This window comes from Pinus tabuliformis, chromosome 3_2 (genome assembly GCF_031772625.1).
Source record: "Pinus tabuliformis cultivar Carrire ecotype Pingquan chromosome 3_2, CPIR1, whole genome shotgun sequence".
Classification (NCBI taxonomy): domain Eukaryota; kingdom Viridiplantae; phylum Streptophyta; class Pinopsida; order Pinales; family Pinaceae; genus Pinus; species Pinus tabuliformis.
Genome location: NC_142302.1, coordinates 510,931,437 through 510,949,461, shown reverse-complemented (window position 1 = coordinate 510,949,461; position 18,025 = coordinate 510,931,437). Strand labels below are relative to the sequence as shown.

The following is an 18,025-nucleotide window of genomic DNA, read 5'->3' as shown; positions in this document are numbered from 1 at the left end:
ATATACACAATCTTCACAAGAATCAAAATCTAGAGACGACTTAGACGTAACTGCTACTATACCATTACCATGAGGTATTCGAAGACCCTTCTCTCCAGTATGTCCAAACCTTTGATTACATAGCATGTTCTTTTCTTTATCTAACCATCTTGCATATATCTTTATCGAACATTGTTCTTAAACTTGCATGATCCAACTTTCTTACATAAATCAAATTTCTAGCCAATGAAAAAATATGCACAACACCGGGAAGTGTTCTAATCCTTCCACCTTGAAAATTCAACTTGTATTTTTTGCGTCCCACGATTATAGACTTCATGTCATCCCCTAAGAAAACATCACCACCATCATATTTGTCTTACTCGCAAAACCACTCCGTGTGGGGAGTGAAGTGAAAGGATGCACCTACGTCAATCAACCATGCCTCATGATCTACATGTGTACATGAAGAAGAAGCCAGGTACACATCCCCACTTTCATCTAAGGTGGTTTTTGCCTGTGCAGAAGAAGCATCATCACATCCCTTTCCTTCCTAAGGAGATTTAGATTTATAATCCCTTTTTAAGTGCCCTTCCGTTCCACATTTCCAGCACACCTTTAATGTTTTTTCTAGAGATTTAGATCTCCTACTCGAGAACTTATTTTTGTTTCTCTCTTGGGACAAACCTCGTACAGATAAGGCATCAACATTTTGGTCCTCCATATTTTTCTGTCTCATCTCCTCTGATAGCAAGGATGAGACTATTTCATCAAACTATAACATAGATGCATTGCTACTTAGTGCAACAACCAGAATATCCCACAATCTGGTAGAGAACAAAAAAAACTGATGCATTTATCTTCATTTCAAATTTTAATATCAACAGATGATAACCTACTTACCAAAATATTAAAGGCATTTAGATTCTTTGTCACTGAGTCTCCATCTTTCATCCTCACGTTATACAGCTTTTTCCGTAGGAACAATTTATTGTCTAGAGACTTAGATTAGTACAAAGTCACTAACTTGTCCCACAAAGCCTTCACCAAAGCTTCCCCTCATACATTAGCAATAGTGAATCTGAGTCATGCAATCGTATTGTGCTTGTTGCCTTCTCATACAACTTTGTTGAGTCTCCATCTCACATTATTGTTGGTTTAGTACTCGGATCTATTACGATCAATTGATCTTTATCCACCAACACATCTTGCATCTTGAGTTTCAACAACTCAAAACTCTCACCATTAAATTTCTCAATCTCTATCTTTCCACCACTCACCATATTCTTTCACCACAAGAATCAATCGCGCACAACTCCTAGTGAACAGGGTCTACCACACGCTTGAGCAAAAACCACTGAGTAGCAAAGGCATCCCCTTGAAGCAAAACAACTCTAATACCAAATGTAGGTTTTAACCGTGTACATAAATTATGTGCATATGAATTCTAAAAACAGAAAACAAACAATGGGGAGAGCAGAAAACATAAAACAGATATACATAGAGATTTTCCTTTGAATCCTAAAACTACGAGATTGATTTTTCATTATGTCCCTTTCATTGTTACAATACACATATATACATGTAGAAGCAACCATAAACCCAATCCTTTAACCATGGATTAGAACATAACCATACTTCCCTTGACCGGATCTACAAAATACCGTGGACAAAAATCCATCATGCCAAAAAAGCATGTGTGAAATCCATGCACAAAACCATAGGTAGGTTTGCCCACCTAATATAGGGTCCAAAAAATTTTCTCGACGCATTGCCCGAGATCCTGTGCAAGGGGGATACCGTCCCCGTGCATACCCCTCGACACGAAGACAGCCGCCCCCCTATGACCCACAGCAGCACCCGATGCAATGTACAGGGGGCTGCTCACCCCGTGTGACCTTGTGCGTGTAGAGTAGTCTCAAAAGAATTATTTCATGTTGGGTCTTTAGTACACTAGAGTTTGTTCTCTTTCTTTTTAAAAAATATATAGGTATTTTCATTTATATGTGGAGGTTATTCAAAACATTATATATATATGATTTTATTATATCATATATAGATTATTTGGTGGAATTGGTATGTAACGCCCTTTTACACCCATGACACAGGGTTGGTCTTGTTTATTATTATTATAACCTCTATAGGTTCTCATACTATCCCATACTTGGCATATAGGGTTAACTCATGTTTTTACCAATGATATTATAAGGAGTGACTTAAGAATGCACTCTCTCACACGATATCTAGGGGATTTTCATAAAAGAAATATGGGGTGAGCTTCATCCACTTATGTATACATAGGTCACAAATCCATTAATATAATACCTTTGGGAGCAATTTGAGGGTTCAACCATTACTTCAAGGTATTTCCATAATTTTTAAAATTAGTGACATAATTAATGTGCTTATATGTGTTTGTGTTAGAAGACCATTAGTATAATGTCTAAGAATGCAACCATGAAGTTTGACCATTACCTCAAGGTAATCCCATAACTTTTAAGATAATTAGCCCTCACTAGAAATATACTTCTACCAAAAAATGTCTTAGTTGGCAAAATTACCTCTAATTCCTTCAAATAATTTCTATTTTGAAATTTCTTTGAATTCATTTTAAAAATATACTATACTAATTATTCATAAAAGGGACTTTAATTATTAAGCTACCATATCACATAACAATACCATGAGAAAAACCAAAAACTCCAAAATTTTATGTTTTTAATTGTATTTATAATTTAATTGTATTTTTTTTGAACTAGTCAAAATTTATAGAATTCACACTATACTTAGTTAAATTAAAAAAAAAAAAAAAACACAATAAATTTCATTACAAAATTGAGTTGAAAATAAATTTTGGTAGTTTCTTGCAATCCTATTGGTGGACCACAATTCTCATGGTTGTGGCCAAGCCCTTCCTTGACGTATAAAGCAAATATGCATCTATAGTAAAATGCTTTTCATCGACTCGAGTAAAATCATCTCGGTGTTCTTTAGGGACACAATCGTGGACTTATGAGGGTCCTGGGTCGGTGTCAAATTCTTCATTGCCTTTGTGTTAAGGGGTTCTTGTTTCTTGTCGGATCAAACAACTTATCGTTGCATAAACCTTATATGAATCTATTCCGTCCTCGATAATTTTCATTTCAAGAGAGACTGCTCCATTTCACTCGTAATCTCACCACCCTTCAATCTGGGCTGGATTCCCCTATCTCGCACAGGTTTTTTTTGGAGGATCAGTGATATTTTGAGGCCAAGATGCAGATATTTGTGGAGACTCTCAAAGCGAGGACGATCATCCTCGATGTTGAAAGCAGCGATACCATTCATAATGTGAAGAGAAAAATCCAGGTATTGGAATCATGTTGTATCCCAATTAGGTATCATGTTGTATCCCAATTAGGTTTATGTTTTTTTTTTTTTAGTTGTATGATGCGAGTGGGGTTTTGTATGACAGAATTGTAGAACTTAGTTTTTGTTTTCGAATTTTTTTGTTGCTTGTCGGGTTTTTCTATTACTGATGGCTTTTGGTTATCAATGGATTCTTTTATGATTTTCTTTATGGTCTCTGTGGTTTTATTCAGGGCATTCATGCCGCGTTGTTGCCGTTATATTTTATTTATTGCGGGTTTTTTTTGTGTCATGTGAACTTTGTGTATGCATACTTTTCCTTCACTTTTGATCCAAGGGGAATACGGATTTATTATTTTTTTAGATTCTGCAACTCTGTATTGTCAGTGATTGCGCTCTTAACCATTGGGCATTCTATCATGCATTTTTTGTTTTTTTTTTTACTTGTGTTGATGAAATTAAATGCTATTTGCGTAGAATTTTTGACTTTTACTTCTATAAAATGCCTCTCATGTATTGATTAGCCACCATATATCCAGAGGTGAGATAACTTTTATATATGCATTGATCATCCGCCATCTATTCGCTAATGAGATCCTACTTACATTATACACCTACGTACTCACCTGGACTTAACTCCGTGTAGGTTGTGTGTCCGCCACTTCTTTGGTATATCTTTGAACCCTGGTGGAGGATACAACAACTCCCCACTTTCCCCCCTCTGCTGACCTCTTAAATCTGGCAAGTCTTAACGAAAACACAATCGTGAAACTCCCTTTATATGTTCACCTGGTATTCTTCTCCGGGTGTCATAAGTTTGAGCCATATCTCCAAGTGAGCCAAAGCTGGTGGGGATGGAACCTTACCCTGTCGTGAGAAGCTTCTAACTCCTCACTGTTACTCCCGAGCCTATCACGCGTACCAAAATTTGATTATTTGGTATTGGTACTTACAAATACTCGTTAAAATCATTGTGGATTTTTACTGCTTCTATAGTGCTTGCTGATAGCCTTTTGAATCTTTGCAAATTTTGAAGCATATGTAAAGTAGTCATTGACAGTCTTTTAAATCACTGTGGATTTTTGTAATATCTATGGTGTATCGTAATTGCTGATAGTCGTTTAAACTATTGATGAGTTTTAAGGTTTTGCGTAGTATTTGAAGTTTAAGCACTGTGTATACAGAGTGTTTTCCTTCTGTTGTAAATTGCAATTGCACTTGGGCTTTAACTAGGTGTGTTATTTGGTTGTTGTGACAGTATAAGGAGGGTATCCCTCCACATGAGCAGCGATTAATATTTGGTGGAAAACAACTAGAAGATGGGCTCACTCTAGCTGATTATAATATGGAAAACCACTCGACTCTTCGCTTACTTTTGCGGTTAAGGGGAGGAATTTCCATCAAGATGAAAACCCTTATAGGAAAGGAAGTCGAGATAGATATTGAACCCAATGATACAATTGATCAAATTAAGCAGCCAGTTGAGGAAAAGGAAGGAATACCGCCTATACAGCAAAGGTATGCAATACTCCTAGATCCAGGTGCAAGTTTATTTGTGTGCCTTTTATAATATAATTTAGTTCTTCTATAATATGATTTCATCTATTTCAGTGTCTTCCTTAATATAATTTAGTTATTTTATAGTATGATTTCATTGTGCAAGTGACTCTATATTATTGTAAGTTAAGCATATGTGTTCTTAGAGTCTAGACGATAACTGGTTTAATTCAATGTTGCAGCACTGAGTTTTTCAAGCTCAAACCACATTTGGATTATCATCAGCTTTTAGTATTTTTGTCAAAATTTTGTATTTATTTGGGTTTTTAAGTAGCTTCTAGGATTTTCTTCAAAATTCTGTATTTATTTGGGTTTTGAAGTAGCTGGTCTGTTTCATGGTTCTGTAATGTAAAGAATATCTTTCAATTTTATCTCTTCAGCCACTGGGGAGGAAATACTTAGGCAATAGGTGCAATTTCTGGTCTTTTTTTGGGGGAAGGTCATTAGTGTTTCATGTTTTTGTTAGTATACTTTTCTCTCTAACACTTGATCCTTCTAGTTCTCTGGGGAGGTTTGATAACAATTTGTGTTGTAAGTTGTATATGCTTTTAGTAATCTACATAGCAGATTGACTTCTAACTTGAGAATCTTTTGTGAATTCTAAATTCGCTAGTCAACATGATTATACTATATATGTTGTCAGATTATAAAACTAAAAAAATTGTTTACCTATAAACTCATTTATAATAGAAGTAATTTTGCATTTTATATTAAATTCAAAAGAGATACTTTGTGCAGGATAAAATATTGAAATGTTGAATGAAGTACATAAATAAATTTCCTATCTGTATTGAAGGATTGATTTTTTCTAATACTAAGTTTTTTTGTTTTGATGCCCATTGCAGGCTCATCTATGTAGGAAACTAAATGAATGATGAAAAGATACGGAGTGAGTACAACATTGGGGGTGGTTATGTTCTTGGTTATGTTCTTCATCTGGTGCTAGCTCTGGGTGGGGGTTGTTAGTGATATGGATAAGAAATATTTTTTGTCACTCAATATTCAATTCTAAATCAGTTTTAACTAAGTGATGAAGATTATGGATGCATTGAGTTACTTGGAATTATCCATTTTTGTAAGGTTTCTAATGTCTTATTCTCATTAAAATTAACCAATTAGGTGGGGGTTGTTAGTGAGATGGATAAGAAATATCTTTTGCAACTCAATATTAAATTCTAATTCAGTTTTAACTAAGTGATGAAGAATATGGATGCATTGAGTTACCTAGATTGTTCATTTTCCTAAGGTTTCTAATGTCTTATTCTCCTTAAAATTAACCAATTCAAAATTTGTGGACTTGATTTTTGTTTACATTTTGTGTTTATTTTCTTTGTTCTGCATATCATTAGTAAACACTTTTGAAGATATAGCTGATATTAATTTCTAAACACTTCTCAAGATATAGCTGATATTAAGTGATTATTGGTTGGAATTATGATGCTAGGTTGGAATACTTGTGTGGTGAGAGGATTATGTGATATATCACTTTTTCTAATGGAGATTATATGCCCAGAAAGTACAAACATACAATGGAATATGTGATATGATATTTGTTTTACATTGTTTTTTTTTCTTTTGTGGTGAGAGGATTATGTTATATTTCATTTTTTCAATGGAGATTAAATCCTGGGAAAATACAAACATAGAATGGAATATGTGATATGCAAGATATGTTTCTTTTGTCGTGATAGGATTATGTTGTATCTCATTTTTTTAATGGAGATTAAATGATGGAAAAATAGAAACATAGAATGGAATATGTGATATTCAAGATATGTTGCTTTTGTGGTGAGAGGATTATGCTATATCTCAGTTTTTTAATGGAGATTAGATGCTAGGAAAATACAAATATAGAATGGAATACGATGATATGCAAGATATGTTGCTTTTGTGGTGAGGGTATTATGCTATATCTCATTATTTTTAATGGAGATTAAATGCTAGGAAAATACAAACATATAATGGAATATGTGATATGCAAGATAGGAGATTAAGAATCTTGTAGTGTGATTTCTTTGGGATATATGAATTGTGGCTGGGTGAAAGTTGGGTGGGTAGGATCTTTATTAAAAGTTATAAACAATGATGGACATGGGAGAATGTCTCCCAACCAACATCTATGGCACCACCACACTTCCTTGTCACTGTCTGAAATGCTGGTGTGATATTTTTGTTGATAAGTAACCTTTCCTCTTGAAGGATTCAGATCTCTGCCATAACCTTTCCTCACATTACCCTCAGGATTGGGATCTCCCCCATATTTTGGTAGTCTTCTTGTTAGTTTCTAGTTTATTTTTGTTTGTGTAGGATTTTCATTCTCATGTATATTGTGTTATGGGTGTGCAATTAGCTAGAAAGATCAGTTCATATATTAAAAATTACATTAGTTACCCATCTACAAATGGTGAACATTTTTTTACCCATTCCTTAGTTATCAAGTTTTTAGTTATGAGTTGTACACATGTTTCTAGATTGTTTCCATTTTTTTAGATCAGCTCATATCTCAAAAATCCATCACAGGATCCAATCATGTTGCTCATTAATTTTTTATATCAAGATGGGCATATGTTGTTGCAGAAAAAAACATTGATGGTAGATACATCATAAATAGCCCCACTCTCTTGTACAATACCTGCAATCCATGACACAACATCACAACCACTCTAATTAGTTGTACAGTAGTAACATTCCATCATACTTCATCATATTCAAAGGAAATTCACCATTCCATCATATTCAAAGGAAATTCACCATGACATCTATAAATGGTCACTACATATTGACAAATTCTCTAGAATTTCATCAATGTATTTGTTGAATTTGTGGTGTAGATCTTTCCATAACTAAATTTTCTTGAGGTCCAATCTTTTATAATGTAAGGTATAGAAAATTGGTATAGAAAAGTAGTTTGAAAATCAAAATCAAATTAACAATTGTGCAAAATGAACCCAAAAACCAATGAGAAAAGGGATGAAGTGGTCACCAAACAGGAAGAAAACAAAGTTAATTCTTAAAGTCATATGTTACTTCAACTCACAACCAATATTTCAAACCTCATTGAGGCCCAAGTAAATTTTACCATACTTACCTTGCTCTTCCCTCCACCACAAAATTGTACTTCAATTTCTGTAATTATATTTATAATTTTACCACACTTACCATTCTAGTTGCTCCACCACAAAATTGTACTCCAATTTGTATAATTATATTTATAATTTTACCACACTTATCATGCTGCCTACACCACCACAAAATTTGAATTTGATTTGGATGTTACAATGCTAAATATTGTGTTATGTGCAATACATAAAATGAGATTAAAAGAATTAACAACGCATTACATAAAATGAGATTAAAAAAATTATAAATTGATTAATGCAATTTAATTGTTAAATGTGATGGAAAGACCAATTGACTCGGTAATGGAAACATGAATTGACTAACTTAGATTGATGGCAAGAAACTAGAGGATAGAAAAACTGAGTTATTTGAAAAATTTATCAAATTTTAAAGAAAAAATTATTTGGAAAATACATTAATATAACAAATAATAGCAGTGTCCATCTCAATGTTAATCCAATAACAATTAGTTGAGGGTTATGTTTGTCAAAAAATACACTAATCAAATTTATTAAGAAAACTCACACCCAACTAACACTTCCTCTCCACAGGTCAGTCTTATAATTCATCACAAGAGAAATATATACATCAAACACACATTTAGGTAAGTTAAAACAATACCATAGAAAAAATGAACAAACTACTTAAGGTTTTGTTTGAACGGTCACTCCATTACTACATTTCTTCATTAACATTTGGAGAAATGGATTCGTAGATATGCCTAAAGCTTCCCTAAACAACTCAAACTTGATTCTACCAAGAGTTTTGGTAAAAATATCATGAGCATTGTCACAACTATTACAATACCCAATATGGATTTATTTTCGCTCAACTTTCTCCATGAAAAAATGAAATTGTGTATCAATATTCTTTGTGTTATTATGAAATACTGGATTATTTGCAAGTTTGATGGAGCACTAGTTGTCCCATTTCATCACTTTTGCAACCTTATGTTCTTATCAACATCAAGGAGAAGTCTCCTCAACCAAGCTGCTTCACATCTTGTTGCACACATAGCTTGATATTAAGCTTCCACATAATACAAGGATAGTGTGTTCTACTTTTTTGTTGTCCATGTAATGACCTGAGAGCCAATGCTAAATACCAAAATCTTTGGTTTCCTCCAAATACCTTAAAACACCTTTTGCTGCAACCCAATGACTCTCAAGAGGCTTTGACATAAATTGGCTCAATGCATTCACTCCATAAGCCAAATGAGGCGTACATGTAGTCAAGTGGATTAGAATCCCAATGAGTTGTCCATACAAGGTAACATCTACCTCCTTAGATCCATGTTCATTCTCAAGTTTTAAATTTTGCTGTAAAGGTATTGCTGTAGAGGTATTGATGTAGCTTTGCACTGATCCATTCTGAACTTTTCCGCTAACATCATCACATACTTACACTGTGACATAAGTTTGTCAAGAATCCCTAGGGACTTCCACACCCAAACAAAAATGTAGCTCTCCAAGGTCTTTCATCTCAAAGGCTTGTGACATCTCTGCATTGATATCTTTAATAAGATTATCAACATTCTTTATAATGATTAGATCATCTACATATAAAGAAATAAAAACAATACTTCCCTCTTTATCAAACACGGTATAAAGATTAGGGTCATTTTTGCTCCTTTTATAACCATTCTATAGGAAAAATGAATAAATTTTGTCATACCATGAACTTGGTGCCTATTTTAGTCCATACAACACTTTCTTCAATGTGCAATCTAAATGTTCTTCACCCTATTCGACAAACTCCTGAATTTGCACTAAGTAGACTTCTTCTTTTAAGTCCCCATTTAAAAATGTAGATTTAACATCTAGCTCGTGAATCATCCAATGGTGTTTTGTAGCTGAAGCAATTATCATTCTCATTGTGTTTAATTTAGCTACAGGGGAAAATGTTTCATAATAACCTATGCCTTCTTGCTGCGAATAATCCTTTGCAACAAGCATTGCTTTATACTTATCTATGCTCCCATCCGCTTTAAATTTAGTCTTATACAACCATTTGCATCATACGGGTCATTTGCCTTTATGTAATTTAACTAAATCCCAAGTTTTGTTTTTGATGATTGATTCATATTACTCTTCTATAGCAACCCTCCATTCAATATATTGACTCACTTTTTTATAACTCGAGGGTTAAAAAACTTTCATCATACTAGTTATCAAAGATTTTTTCCTATATCTTGGTAGAAACGAAACCTTCCTACCTCATCTCCTTATTGGCGGGGTAGCTTCAAACCTTGTCTGATCATCATTTTCTAGACTTGTCTTGATAGCTACATCATCTTCTTTCCCTTGCTACTCTTGTTTCTGCTCATTGTTGTCACCGGATTCATCACTTCCTTCTTCCACCAACAAGGGCACATGTTTTTCTCCATTAGCACTCTCATGGCTTCCATCACTAACCTGCTCATGAAACACTACATCTCTACTCACAAAAACTTTGTGAGTAGAGGGACTAAACAATTTCTAAGCCTTAAATTCTGTACAATACCCAACAAAAATGAATTTCATGGCCTTTGAATTGAGTTTCTTTCTATCTTTCTTTAGGACATGGGCAAAGGCTTTACTCCCAAAAACTCTCAAATGCTTAACTGCGGGCTTATAACCAAATAAAGCTTCAAAAGTAGTTTTTAAATATAAACTTCTCGTTGGATTCCTGTTCTTTAGATATACTCGAGTATTAATTGCTTCAGCCCAAAACCCATTAGAAAGATTCTTACCTTTCAACATACTACGAGCACACTCCACAAGGGTTTTGTTCTTCCACTCTGCAACCCTGTTCTTTTGAGGAGTGTGGGGTGCTGTAAACAGTTGTTGTATACCATTATCTTTGCAGTATTTGAGGACACAAGCTTTCTTGTACTCTACCCCTTGATCTGAGGGGAGAATCCTCATGCTTTTACCTGTGTACTTTTCAACCATACTTCTAAACTCGTTGAAGTATTCAAGAGTTTGGCTCTTCTTCCTCAGGAAATACACTCAAGTAAATCTAGTACATTCATCAATAAATAGTTAAAAATAGTATGCATCACCTAACGATCTTGTGTGCATAGGCCCACATGAATCTGTGTGTACCATGTCGAGTATATCTTTGCCCCTTCTATCAACATTCACAGGAAATTCATCTCTATGCAACTTTCCTAGTGCACATGCATCACAATCAATATGAACGGGTTTTAAAATAGGAAGACCTTCGACCATACCTCTTTCCTCTAATAGCAATAGATCATTGAAGTTAATATGGACATCATTGTACTGGACTTACTTGTTGTGGTCGAACAAAGCCGTTTATTGGATAGAATGTTAGAACTTATCAATTCCACCTATATATCCCTCATCCCCAAGTCATATTCCCTACTATCTTTCAATGAATTCAGACCTATATCCCTATGTAATTTCCTTTATAAAATTATCGTGAATATTATTGCAAACCACATTAAACCAATGTTGTCGGGCCACATCTCTCCGGAACAGTTTTCCTTTCTACAAAACCGACAAATCCATGAGGCCATAGCCATGACCCAAGAGGCCCTTCACTCCATCAAATTGAAGAAACTCAAAGGGGTGTTGCTAAAAATTGACCTCTCAAAGGCCTTTGACACGGTGAGCTAGTTATACATAAGGATGGTACTTACCCATCTCGGGTTCCCACTATTTTATATCAGATGGATTATGTGTTGTATCACCTCTATATCATTTGCAATCTTAATCAATGGATTAACCTCCCACTCTTTCTGGGCAGAGTGTGGAATTAGGCAAGGGTGACCACTATCCCCTCTGTTATTTCTCTTGGTCATGGAAGGCCTAAGAAGGTTGATTGCATCGGAGAAGTGAGCAAGGCGACTCTTGGGCCTCAAGATGACGGATCAATGCACACTATCTCATCTGCTCTTTATTGATGACATTCACATTTTCCTAGATGTGGGAATACAAGAAAGCATTACACTCTCTTAAGTGCTTAAGCTATTTAGTGTTGCAACAGAGATGGAAATAAATGGGGCCAAATCTACTATATTATTCTCTGTGTGTACTCAATAGGAAACCCACATTGCAATACAAAATTTCCCCTTCCAAAACTTGTCATTGGAGGATTGTTTGAAGTAATTGGGCTTTAGGATAAAAGAAGATGGATACAAAATTGTAGACTCGACATGGTTGATTTCCAAGGTGGAAAGAAGATTAAACATTTGGAGTCGTCATCTACTCTCCAAAGTCAGTAGACTAGTGCTCATTAAATCGATTTTGGAAGCCACACCGATATTTTGGATGTCCCTGGCCTGGATCCCCCAAGGCATACTACAATGGATTCAATGAGTATGTTTTCATTTCTTCGGAAGGGCCACAATGTAGGAAAACCCTATGCATGGGTCAAATGGAGTAGAATTTCTACTCCCAAAAAATGGGGAGGTTGGGGCCTAAAAGTCCGCTCTACTTTTCTACAATCACTTGCAGCAAAACTAGGTTGGTTGCTCCTGAAGCAAAAGAGCCTTTGGTCAGAGATGGTTACCTACAAATACATCTCGCCAAGCTTTTTTTTGGATTGGTTAAGGTTACCTACCTCAAACAAGAAGGGTATATCAGTGATCTCGAGGGTTGTAATAAATACCCTTCCCACCATAAGTAGGGGTCTCATATGGCAGATCGGTAATGTGGGGTCTGTCCACATCGGGATCGATCCATGGATTGGCTCTGGAAACTCCTACCATCTCCCACCTGACCTCATTACCTTCCTCAATCAAAACAGAGTGGTCAACATAGCATAACTCGAAGACCCTCACAATACAACTATATATCAACAAGTGTGGTTATCTGGGGAGGCCTTGGATATACCAGCTCAATGGCACATGGAGTGGAGGACTTACATGCAGGCATTAATTGAATCCCATGTGAGATTAAGGGATGAGGATGATGACATGATCTGGGGATTTTCGGAGAAAGGAAACTATACCCCAAATGATGGATATCCTATCATCCATGCCAGCCATGAGCCCGAATCTCTAAAAAGCTATTGGAGTAATATCTAGAAGTTAAAAGGCCCACCATGCACTCGCTTACTGATGTGGAACATCATTATGGATAAAACCCTGAATGGATCTAATCTTAGGAAATCATCGTATCTGGGGCCTACATGGTGTGTTTTATGTCGAGCAGAGGAGGAATCAAATCAACATCTCTTCCTCTCATGCCCCACTACTCAACAGGTATGGGCATAGGTTTTACACACACTAAAATTAGCACTTACATGGACTGGCATTGATATACCAACTGCTTGGAACAGGTGGTGGGTAGTAGAAACTTAGCCAAGAGCTCATAACGTGCCATTAATAGTATTCTCATATATTTGAATGTGCCAGAACAAAAATATCTTTCGAGGGAAAAACATTGTCTGGACACAGATAATCCCCAAGATATGTAATAGCTATTTGGAAATCCTGGTCAATGAACAGGTTGCCCGGACTCGGAACATTACTCTGGAAGTCATTAACAAAGTGCACTCTGTGGCCTATTTCAATGGAGCAGCACAAGAATAGGTTTGTGGTGGCATGATTATCCTTCATTTGACACAAATTTTAAATAATAATTTTCTTACCTTAATAACTAATTTTTTAACGACTAACTCTCGCCAATGATGAACCCATGCTATTTATTTCCACAGATCGATTGATTTCCACCTTGTTGTGAGGATGAACCACATTAGTTGGTTAGAAATGTCAACCAAATCCTAATAATGTGATTAATTCGGAAGACATATTTCAACATTATGGATCACAAAATCTTAGATCTAACATGCTTATTCTTGTTTGGTTTTCTTTGAAGAATTGCCATGGATTGGTAGTTTGGAGGGTTCAATACACCATTAGGTTTCTAGCCTTGTTTGTTTTTGCGTAAATAGCTTTAGATAGTAAGAAAAATACTCATACAAACAAAATTAGAATGTATCGGACATGAAATCTTGGTGAACATTGTATAAAAAATTGAGAATTTTGTTAGCTATACTATGAGAGATGATTTTATATGCTCAACAAGTGTCTCGTGGAAGATCATCATAACTCTCTTTTGATACATTAAAATTGAATTTTGTAAAAATTGGTCGAAATTTGAGAGAATCTAGTTTCATGGGTACTGTTTTAATTGCCAAATGTTGAAAGAGTGTCTTTTGGTAGTCCATAGAAGTTCGGTCTATTCCACGAGTCCATAAGGAGGTCATCTTTGGAGAATTGGTGTAAAATTTACTTGAAGAATATAATCTCGATGTAACTAGTGTTGTTGGAAACACGATACCATAGGAGAAATTTTGTATGTTCGAAGGCCAATATTATAGAGATACAATAATTTCAAGATCAAGATCAAAAATCAAAGGGAAAAGCTATGCATTTTTAAAATTTGCATGACTTTTGTTTGAAAGAATAATATGATTTTTGGATAGCATAGTAAAAGAAAAATAAGGGTTTAGTGGTGATAAATATCAAACAAAAATATTCAATGGTGGAGCACGTTAGGGTCCTATAATAATAGGATTCAAAATTTTGAATTGGCTATGGTTAGTCTTGTAATATTGTACATACTTTTGCTTTCTGCAAAATGTTTTCCATATTAAAAATTAAAAAATATAAAGAGGGTATGTCCTAAAAGAATAATCAAAGGACAAAAAGAAAGGAGAAGGATAAAAAAAAGTAAAAAATATGAACCCAAAAAATAAATAAAAATAGATCATGAAAGTGTGAAAATTTAAACGCCACTACTTTCTACTTTACTGTGCAAAATAAGATTGTGTGCATCTTGTAAGAAATTCCACAATCCATGATGGTCAAATAGTTTAATCTTGACTCATCCATGCTTTAAATTTCATGTTGGTAGATAAAGAATAAAGATCTAGCCAAACTGTTATATCTTGGGAGATCAATAGTTCGGTAGAAAATAAAAATGAGCTCATGAGTTTAATGTGAGCCATTAGAAATTATAAGGTTAGAATTAGATAGTTTTCAAATCAAAAGAAAATGAAATAAAGAGTCACCAAGCTCAAATGCACCCATTGAAATTTAGAGAAAATTTTAGGGTAAATAAAGGGTAGGTAGAAGAAATGTTGCAAACGCACAAGGTTGCTAAGTCAAAAACACATTTATCATGCTTAATCATATGTTCCATGTGCATGAAGAATTGTGAGAAAGAAAGGATATTCACCAAGCTTATTTACTAATTTCCCCTCATTTCACTACACCCCACATACTTATTTGCTAATTTTCCCATTTTTCCCTTCATTACTTATAAATACCACTTTCCTCTCATTCTGACCTTTACCCCTTGGTTTCACACACTCCCCTAGAAATTACACTTAAAAAAGTCATCCCCCTCGCTAAAAACCCCTTTCCTGGTGTGAAACCCATTCCCCATTACAAATATTACTTTCCCCAATTATTGATTTCTCTATTCCCCTTAAAAACCCACAAAACCATTTATCCTAAGATTTTTCATATGCTCTCGCATTATCCAATTTCTGTCCCCCACTTTATATTTCCCCGATACCCCTTTTAACACAATAACCCTTGGTAGAGTTAAAAAACCTCTGCCACATAACCCATGGTCCCATCTTTTGTTGTAGAGTCTAATTCTTCCTCCTTTAGTTTAAACTCTATCTTCTTAGGTTCCTTTAATAGGACTTCATGTTTAATAAAATATTTCACCTCTCTAAAGACCACATATCGGTTGTACACAACCTTCCTTGTTTCTAAGTTCCAAACCTTATAACCTTTTAAATCATCCTTATACCCAATGAAGATGCACTTTTCAGATTTACTATCCAACTTTTTTATTTTCTCATTTGGAACATGTACATATGCATCATATCGAAATACCCTCAAATGTGAAGGAGAAGGTTTCTTACAAGTCAATACCTCTTGTGGAGACTTATCCTCCAATGCTGATGATAGTGATATGTTAACCAGGTAACATGTAGTCTCCACTCCCTCTCCCGAGAACTCTTGTCCTAACCCCGCACCACTGAGCATGCTTCTTGCCTTTCACTAAGGTGTGTATGGAGTAGACTTCTACGGTGTTATACCATACTTCTTACAGAACTCTTCAAATTCCTTCTTGTAAAAGTCTCCACCATTATCTACCCTCGGCACCTTTATATTTTTATCTCTCTAGTTTTCCATGAGAGCCTTAACATATTTGAGCCTGTCAAAGACTTCAAATTTCTTCTTGAGGAAATATATCCATGTATTCCTTGAGAAGTCATCTATAAATGATACATAGTAAACAAACTTTCCCAGCAATGGGACCGAAATAGGTCCAAACACATCACTATGTATAAGCTTTAATATTTGTTTCGCTCTCTTACGACCAGAGGGAAAACTCACTCGACTCTGCTTCCCATATACACAATTTTCGCAAGAATCAAAATCTAGAGAGGACTTATACGTAACTGCTACTATACCGTTACCATGAGGTATTCGAAGACCCTTCTCTCGAGTATGTCCAAACCTTTGATTACATAGAATGGTCTTTTCTTTATCAAACCATCTTGCATATATCTTTATCGAACATTGTTCTTAAATTTGCATGATCCAACTTTCTTACATAAATCAAATTTCTAGCCAATGAAAAAATATGCAGAACACCGGGAAGTGTTCTAATCCTTCCACCTTGAAACTTCAACTTGTATTTTTTGCGACCCATGATTCTAGACTTCATGTCATCCCCTAATAAAACATCACCACCATCATATTTGTCTTACTCGCAAAACCACTCCATGTGGGGAGTGAAGTGAAAGGATGCACCTACGTCAATCAACCATGCCTCATGATCTACATGTGTACATGAAGAAGAAGCCAGGCACACATCCCCACCTTCATCTAAGGTGGTTTTCACCTATGCAAAAGAAGCATCATCACATTCCTTTCCTTCCTAAGGAGGTTTAGATTTATAATCCCTTTTTAAGTGCCCTTCCGTTCCGCATTTCCAACACACCTTTAATGTTTTTTCTAGAGATTTGGATCTCCCACTTGAGAACTTATTTTTATTCCTCTTTTGGGACGAACCTCATACAGATAAGGCATCAACATTTTGGTCCTCCATATTTTTCTGTCTCATCTCCTCTGATAGCAAGGATGAGACTATTTCATCAAACTATAACATAGATGCATTGCTACTTATTGCAACAACCAGAATATCCCACGAATCTGGTAGAGAACAAAAAAAACTGATGCATTTATCTTCATCTGAAATTTTAATATCAGTAGATGATAACTTACTTACCAAAATATTAAAGGCATTTAGATTCTTTGTCACTGAGTCTCCATCTTTCATCCTCACGTTATACAGCTTTTTCCGTAGGAACAATTTATTGTCTATAGACTTAGATTGTTACAAAGTCACTAACTTGTCCCACAAAGCCTTCACCAAAGCTTCCCCTCATACATTAGCAATAGTGAATCTGAGTCACACAATCGTATTGTGCTTTTTGCCTTCCCATACAGCTTTGTTGAGTCTTCATCTCACATTATTGTTGGTTTAGTACTCAGATCTATTACGATCCATTGATCTTTATCCACCAACACATCTTGCATCTTGAGTTTTAGCAACTCAAAACTCTCACCATTAAATTTCTCAATCTCTATATTTCCACCACTCGCCATATTCTTTCACCACAAGAATCAATATTGCACATCTCCTAGTGAACAGGGTCTACCACACGCTTGAGCAAAAACCACTCAATAGCAAAGGCATCCCCTTGAAGCGAAAACAACTCTAGTACCAAATGTAGGTTTTAACCGTGTACATAAATTATGTGCATATGAATTCTAAAAACAGAAAACAAACAATGGGGAGAGCAGAAAACATAAAACAGATATACATAGAGATTTCCCCCTGAATCCTAAAACTACGAGATTGATTTTTCATTATGTCCCTTTCAATGTTACAATACACATATATACATGCAGAAGCAACCATAAACCTAATCCTTTAACCATGGATTAGAACATAACCATAGTTCCCTTGACCAGATC

The 18,025-nt window shown here is 35.2% G+C and overlaps 1 pseudogene; it reads left to right on the top strand.

Moving 5' to 3' along the window:
- The first annotated feature begins 3,234 nt into the window (after positions 1 to 3,234).
- On the top strand, positions 3,235 to 5,850 carry LOC149181559 (ubiquitin-NEDD8-like protein RUB2; annotated as a pseudogene).
- The last annotated feature ends 12,175 nt before the right edge of the window (positions 5,851 to 18,025 follow it).